Raw genomic sequence first — 8,458 nt, 5'->3', positions numbered from 1 at the left:
AATGCTTAATGGAAAACCCAGTTACTAATATTTATTATGGTATGGGACCTAGAATTTAAAATTTGTCATCAGTCACTACTTACTGAGTTATCCAAGTCATCTACTAAAAAAATTTAAATCTATATTTGATGACTACAAGCTGGGGAGGTTACAAAAGAGGCAAAGGCATAATCACAAACTTCCAAGGAATTTACAATTTAAACTCAAGCTGCTACCCAATATTTATAGAAAGCAATTAGGTAATTCTTTCTAATGATATTCTCAGCAAACTCCTTGTTGTCCCTAACATGGTTTATTATGTATGAGGAAATGATTTTGCATAACTAACAAATTAAATATAAGGTATTTCAGCAGTCCAAAGTATATTTTGTAAATATATTATTACATGTGTCTTAATAACAACTCTTTTTTTAAGATTTTATTTATTTATTTGACAGAGAGAGACACAGCGAGAGAGGGAACACAAGCAGGGGGAGTGGGAGAGGGAGAAGCAGGCTTCCCGCTGAGCAGGGAGCCCGATGCGGGGCTCGATCCCAGGACCCCGGGATCATGACCTGAGTCGAAGGCAGCCGCTTAACGCCTGAGCCACCCAGGCGCCCCTAATAAAACTTTTTAGAGGCAACAAGATGAGAAAACAAAACCAGATGAGAAAACTCAAACCAAAATTAATCAAGAGTTGTCTCTTTCTTCCTGCTCCTCATCTGTCTCTCTCCCCTCCTGTCTAAACCCAAACTCTCCTTCCATGATTCCATCTCTTGACACTTTCTCAGAAGTTTCTTCTCTCAAATTATCTCCCTTCTTCTGTATCTCTGACCTCTCCCTCTGTAGCCTCTCTAATTTGCTTCCATCATTAATGTAAACTCTCTCAAGATTCTCGTGTATCCAAAAAAAAAAAAAAAAGAATGTTTTACAAGCCCCTCAAGTCTAAGAAGTGCCAAATCAAATTCATGTAAATACTTCTTCTCTCTTCACTTCTGGCACACATGCACACGCACACGTGCGCATCCTTTAAAGTAATTACAGGCTGTCCTCCAATACCCCTCAATTTGTGCTCTATAGTTAAGAATCTGGAGGGGAGGTAGGCGGGGGATGGGTTAAATGGGTGATGGGTATTACAGAGGGCACTTTGGATGAACACTGGGAGTTGTATGTAAGTGATGAACTAGTAAATTCTACACCTGAACTAATATTAGGCCATATGTCAACCAACTGGAATTCACCTAAAAATTTGGAGAAAGAAAAAAAATAATTAAATAATTACAGGCTGGGTTTTCCTTGTGAATGGCATCACCCAATGCTGAAAACCTAGGATGTATCACTGACTCTCTCCTCTCCCTTTGGTTCCTCACTAGGTCCAGTTTATTTGCCTTCTGTATATTTCTGTAGTTCAGCTACATCTTTCCAGGACAATTACCCCAGTCTAGGGTAGAATATCTCTTACTTAAATCACCTATGGCCTTTTAACTTGTTTTTGGAACTTCACCTATGTTCTCCTCCATTGTCCACAACATATCCATGGTGATCTTTCTAAATGCACGTCCCTGGATTAAAAGCCCTTAGTGTTTCCCCAGCGCTACCCAGGTCTTACTTCACTGTATAAACCCCTTTCTGAGAACTGGCTTTTTTTTTTCTCACCTGACATTTTCTCCTTACCCCTCTGATGCTGTGTATACACACACACACACACACACACACACACACATCTTCGGGGGTCATGTCTGCTTTCATCTCTAGGCCATGTGCATGCTGTCTTCTCTCCTGGAAGAATTTCCCTGTTCTTGTCCTCTTCTGGTGAACTCCTACTCACTCTCAGACTTCAGCTTACTTACATATCACTCGCCCTAGGAAGCCATCTCTAAGTACCATTGATTCTGCGTTCCTCTGTGCTTTCCTTTCAGAGTTCCTTACCAAACTCCATGTTGTGTGATTGACTTTCGGTTTGTTGACAGAAATAAATGAACAGCGGTGCTCATTTCAGATTTATTACTTGGCTTTCTCCACAATCTTTTAAAGAAGTGTTGAGACAATGAATTTCCATACTGGACTACAGTGTCAGTTTAAGCAATTGAATTAAAGCTTTCCTGGTCTGAAAGTGCACCAGGATTATGCTCATCCATAGATTGTCGGTTATACTACGTTTCAACCTCTTGAAAAAATAGTTTTTGTAGTACCACCTATAATGTATTGAAATGAAATTCACTTTCAACTACCCACCATGATTTCCTTCTACCATGTTTTCTTTGGTTTGCTAAAAAGTTTAAACTTGCGGGTGCCTGGGTGGCTCAGTTGGTTAAGCGACTGCCTTCGGCTCAGGTCATGATCCTGGAGTCCCAGGATCGAGTCCCACATCGGGCTCCCTGCTCAACGGGGAGCCTGCTTCTCCCTCTGACCCTCCCCCCTCTCATGCTCGCTCTCTCTCTCATTCTCTCTCTCAAATAAATAAATAAATAAAATCTTTAAAGAAAAATTTAAACTTGCAAGAATTAATTTAGGAAGGCATTTGAATTTGCCTGCTTATTATATTGAATGTATTGTAGTTTTAAAATCTGCTTTGGGATTTATTTGTTTAATAGTTCTTTAGTCAACATAAATGCTCCTATATCGCCTGTTTAGTAAAATAAGCTGTTTATACTTCTGCCAACCCCAAAGAATCCAGATATTCAGCATATAGTAAACACCATTGTGATTAATAAGAAGCATAAAAAATCTAGCCAGCATGGCTACCAAGCTTCTGATCCAGAAATGCGTCCACCTGTTTCATTGTACTGCTATTCCAGTTTTTAAAATTAATTTTTATATTTATTAAACTAATACATGCACCTAGTTTGCTGTAAAAGTGCTTATAATGAATAATAGTAGCCTCCTGCCCCTACCTCAACTCCTTTGCTCTTGTGAATTCCATACCCCTAAAATAACTTCTTTCCCATTTTTTTCTTAGCTTTTTCATACTTTTCATATATTTTCATAGTTTTCCTTTTACATTTCTAAGGAACACACTTTTACTGATGTTTCTTGATTCTTTAAAGTTGAGTTTATTTTTATTTATTTATTTATTTTTATTTTTTATTAACATATACTATATTATTAGTTTCAGAGGTACAGGTCTGTAATTCATCAGTCTTAAATAATATCCAGTGCTCATTACATCACGTGCTGTCCTTAATGTCCAACACCCAGCCACTCCATACCCCTCCCCCAGCAATCCTCAGTTTGTTTCCTATGATTGAGAGTCTCTTATGGTTTGTCTCCCTCTCTGGTTTCATCTTGTTTTATTTTTCCTCTCTTCTCTTATCATCTTCTGTTTTGTTTCTTAAATTTCACATATCAGTGAGATCATATGATAATTGTCTGTGATTGACTTATTTCACTTAGCATAATACCCTCTTGTTCCATTCACATTGCTACAGACGGCAAGATTTTGTTCTTTTTTATGGCTGAGTAATATTCCACTATATATATATATATATATATTCACATCTTCTTTATCCATTCATCTGTTGATGGACATCTGGGCTCTTTCCATAATTGCCTGTTGTGGACATTGCTTCTATAAACATTAGGGTGAACGTGCCCCTTTGGATTACTACATTTGTATCTTTGGGGTAAATACCCAGCTGTTTCTTGATTTTTCAATTGGATGTTATCTATAAACTTCCTGTTTCTCTTTGCTTTTTGAATTGTGAAATATAACACATATACAGAAAAGGGCATAAAACATGTATACTTAAAGAAATAATTATAATAAAGAAAAGAAATTTCTGGCCTGAAATATCAATAACACTGAAGTTGAGAAGGCTGTTGTAGAGCATGCCATTGTATGGATATATCCCCAAATTTGGCTCTTTAAATGATCAGTGGTGGAGTTTGGGTTTTTCTATTTTTTGTGGAAACAAACAATACTTCTATGAATATTCTGGTATCTATTTACTGGTCATATAGCAGTTTCTCTACAGGCAGAAATTTTGGCCCTCCCCTAGAGTATCTTCAGCTTTCCTAGATGGTTCCCAATTGTTTTCCAAGTGGGGATTAGACTTTTGTCATAGAAAACTAAGACTTAGCTTTCTAAGATATAATGTATCATTTTCCTTTCCCCTTTTCTTCCAATTTATTTATATCACAATCTTGGTTAAAACAAACTTGCATGTTTATTTTGGCAAAGAAAATTTGCTTACATCCAAGTCACATTTCTATGATTTTATATATATTTTTTCTCTGAAAGAAAAAATTGGGGGGGATTAATAATTGCCTAATTATTTTTTGTTAGCTTCCTTTCTATGGAACTATCATTCATTTATCCTTAGATGCTTTCATGAAGCTACAAACTCCTATACATGTGGTGAAAAATGACGGTCAATCTCTTCTATTTTTTTCTTAGAGATATCTTTTCTTAGCTCTTCAGCTCCTAACTAGATTGAGTGCATTGTAGACAGGTGGGTTGAACATAATCCACCCCTGCCCCTGCATCGTTTTTGAGTTTTTCCTGTTCTGGATTCACCTGTTTCCTGGATTTCTTGATTTCCTCCCTTACTTTGTGTAAGCATACTTTGGTAGAGTAGCTTTACATTCTATTTTCCTCAACTTCACTTCGAAATTCTTTTATTGTATTTTATTTCTGCAAACATATTTTCAATTTCCAGGAGCACTTTCTGGATCTTTGAATGCTTCTTTTGTTCATATAGCAGTCCATTTTTGCTTCATTTCTTATTGCTCTGGGAAAATTAATTTTTGTTTTCTTGAGTTTTATTTGGGCTCCCTGCACTTTTTCTGTTTCCTCAGTACCCCCCACCTGTTTGTTTGTTGGTTCCAGGTCTGTCTTTCACTTCAGAAGTTTTCCTAAAATGTCTGCTGGCCTTAGCTTGCTCATTCATATTTAAAAGTGTGGCACTAAGAGGGAAATTGGAAATTCTATTTCTGTGGGTAGAATGGAGCAGGCGTACAACCCATGTGGATGAGAACCTTCCTCACCCCAATATTGATATCTATAGGTGTCTTCCTCTTGACCTGGTTATTTGCTTCAAACAGAATCTTCAACCCTTGGCTGGGACATCTAAGGCTGCTCCTTGCTCTTCTGGGTGCCTGGTGTGGGATGAGGGCTAAGCTCTCACAGTCTATGAGGCAGATCTTTGCTTAATCCTTTTGATTCCACTAAGGGGCCTCACATCCACCTTCCGCCTGTCCTTGTTGTGACCAAGTCCGTGGAAAATCTGGCACAACTCTCCAGAGAATAAGCCGTATGGCTTTTACCTGACTAGGGAATAATCACCCATTGTACAGGCTAGAGATGGATGCTGGAGTCTGCTCTTTTAGACTTTTAACCAATTCTTTTGTTTTTGCCCTCACTTTGGTCCCTAGCTTTCAAGGATACCTGCCACCTCCAATTCCTGAGTCGCTTCTGAGCTATGATCCAGTCACTGCTGGCTTCCCGGCAGACATTTAGTAAAGAAAACTGAAATCTGAATAAGTTGTCCTTTATCATCTGGTGTTCATCTTACACAAATTTGTTAACATTTCTAGTCAGCAGATGTCTGCCCTTTCATCTCTATCCTCGTGGGTTTATACCTTTTTATTTTTGTTTTTTTTGTAATTTTAATGGAGTTTGGAAGGAGGGTGAGGAAAAAAGCTTATATGTTTAAAACACTATCTTTAATCAAAAGCTTTAGCCTTCTCTACTGCTATGGTGACATGATCTATGATCTATCTAGAAAATAGTACCCAGTGAATGGGGAGTTGAGGAGCTACAGATACATCGTCACCTTACATCACGCACATGTGCCCTGGCTGTTAGGGAGGTGGTCTCCCATGTGTCTGGAATTGCCAATTTCAAAAAGTCGCTTTTCATTCTCCTGTTGCTCTGATTCATAACCCATCCATGTTTCTGCTCTGCCTCCCCCTGACTTCCGTGGCCCTGATCATTCTTGCTCCCGGCAGCCTCTTCTGAATTTCTCGTCTCTGCCCACTCCTCCTGTCTTTGTGACCCCTGTTGTTTTATTCTACACCTCTTCTTTCCTTTTTCCCTTACTTTTTCTGATTCTTCTTGAACATTTCATTCATCCCCTTCTTTAATATCTTTAGTATCTTGAAACCGCTCTCAGCACATTTTTCTCTTTTGTTTTGTTTTCTCTCGGAAAACAAAGGAGTTAGGAGACACCCCCTAAGTGTCTCCGTGGATGCTCCAGGATAACTTTAAGCTCATTATATCCCAAACAGAATTCATTCCATTCTCAGAACTCTTTCCTTCTCTCCAGTTCAATTGCTGCCTCTCTTTTCCCTTATTATTATTTATCTAAGTCAAGGGTCAGCACATTTTTTCTGTAAAGTCCGGATAGTAAATATTTTAGCCTTTGTGGACCACAGGGTTTCTGCTACAACTACTCAGCTGTGCTGTTGTGAAAGGCAACTCTAGTCTATATGTAAACAAATGGGTGTGACTGTGTTCCAATAAAACTTTATTTACAAAAACAGGCCATGAGGCTGGATTTGGCCCTTGGGCCATAGTTTGCGGATCTCTGATCTAAGGTAATGGGTTTCAGCCAGAAACTTCTAAACTGAGCTTTACTTCCACATCAGTCGGTCAGCGTGTCATGATGGCTATCTTTTCAGCTGATCCGCCCTGTTTCTACTCTCCCTACACACTTTCCTCTCTCAGACCCTCAGCTCTGATCGGGTCAGTTGCAGGAGCTGTTTATCTCGTCTCACTGCTTTCTGCCTGTTGGCCCTCTGATCCATGCTCTGCTTCCAAAGTAGTCTTATGAAAACAGAACTCATCTTGTTACTCCTTGTTTAAAATGCTCAGTGCTTTGCAAATATCTACACTGCAGGGCTTCCCCAGTTTTAGATCCATAAGACCTCCTTGAAATCTATGTTAAATTAAATACTTCTGGTCCCCACCCCAGAGGTTTTGATGATATGAATCAGAGTCGGAGGCCAGGAGTCTGTGTTGTAAACAGACATTCCAGATGGGCCTGTGGTGTGCAGTCCTCAGACATTTGAGAAACACTGGCCATGGGGAAAGGCGAACCCTACTGCATGGAACACGAGGCCCCCCGGCTTGCCTATTTCTCCAGCCCCACTTCTCACAGCCCTCCCTCAGCATGCTGGGGTCAAGACCTCTCCCTGAACTGGCCATGCTTGTCCACCCCTTTCAGTTCTCCCACACGATAGTCATTTAACCACCTGAGCTATGGACTTTTTGCTTGGCAAATTTCCTTTAAGGCTCAACTCATGTACCAACTCCTCTGGTGAATTTCCTTAAACTCCCTAATTCTTACCATGTATGTGTCTCTATACCAGTACCTATAACATACGAGCTGCTTGATTTATTTGTCTATCTCTCCTATCAGACTGTAAATTTCTAATAGGCGGGGATTATGTCTTCTTCATTTGTATATGCCTATATTTTAGAGGGTACCCTGTTAAGTACACTAGAAATTTGTTGATTTGATTTAAGAATTAGGCCAGGGATATTAATATCTATGTTTTATAATATTGTAATTATAATATTAACCTGACATAATTAAATTGAGGCTCTGAGATGTTCACTGACTTGTTTGAGGTCAATTATATTTTCTCCCTCCCTCCCTCTCTCCCTCTTTCTTCCTTCCTTTCTTTCTTTCTTTCTTTCTTTCTTTCTTTCTTTCTTTCTTTCTTTCTTTCTTTCTTTCTTTCTTTCTTTCTTTCTTTCTTTCTTTCTTTTTCTTTCTCTTCTTTCTTTCTCTCTTTCCTCTCTCTCTCTCTTTCTTTTTCTTTTGTTGCTTTTTCCATTACACATGGTGCCTTCCTAACATGATGGGGTTATTCCTTGTGCTGACATGAACCTTGAATCCTGGAAGTGTCCATTGGGATTTTCCAATTTGAGTATACTCATTCAATCTTTTGATTATTTCATGTTGTCCCTTCTGAGGCTAATGACTGAAAGCAAGTCATCCAGAATTCTCTTCAAAAGCTTGGCCTCTATGGTATTTGGATTTCTGGACATTTCCTTCTTAGGGCTGCCACATCTTTTGGTTTTCTTCCAAGAATCTAAACTATATTTATTCTGTCTACTTTTACTATAACGAAGTGCACATGCATTATTATTATTAATATAACTTGACAACTAACCGTTCAAGAGAAGGGAGGCTCTTGTCAGTGACCCGCATAGGGTACTGCTTATGCTTGCCCTTCCTTCACTTCTCACAGAGCACAGGAATTCCAAACTCCTCTATCTTTAATGCTCAGCTGAGATTAGGCAGCTGAAATCCAGCAAAGGTCAGGCGTCACTCATAGAAACCTCTGGAACACTAGGCTGGGTTTTGTCAGACAAAGAAAAGGATTATGTGCTAAGAGACACAACCCATGAACCTCAAGAGCATTCAGTAGATGGTTATTTAATGCTCATTTCCTTTTGCATTGTATTAAAATTTTTTTATTACTTTGTCTCTTATCAAATAGGAAACTTGCATTTTATTAATCTCATCCT

This window comes from Zalophus californianus, chromosome 3 (assembly GCF_009762305.2).
Source record: "Zalophus californianus isolate mZalCal1 chromosome 3, mZalCal1.pri.v2, whole genome shotgun sequence".
NCBI lineage: Eukaryota > Metazoa > Chordata > Mammalia > Carnivora > Otariidae > Zalophus > Zalophus californianus.
This window is presented reverse-complemented; position numbering follows the sequence as displayed.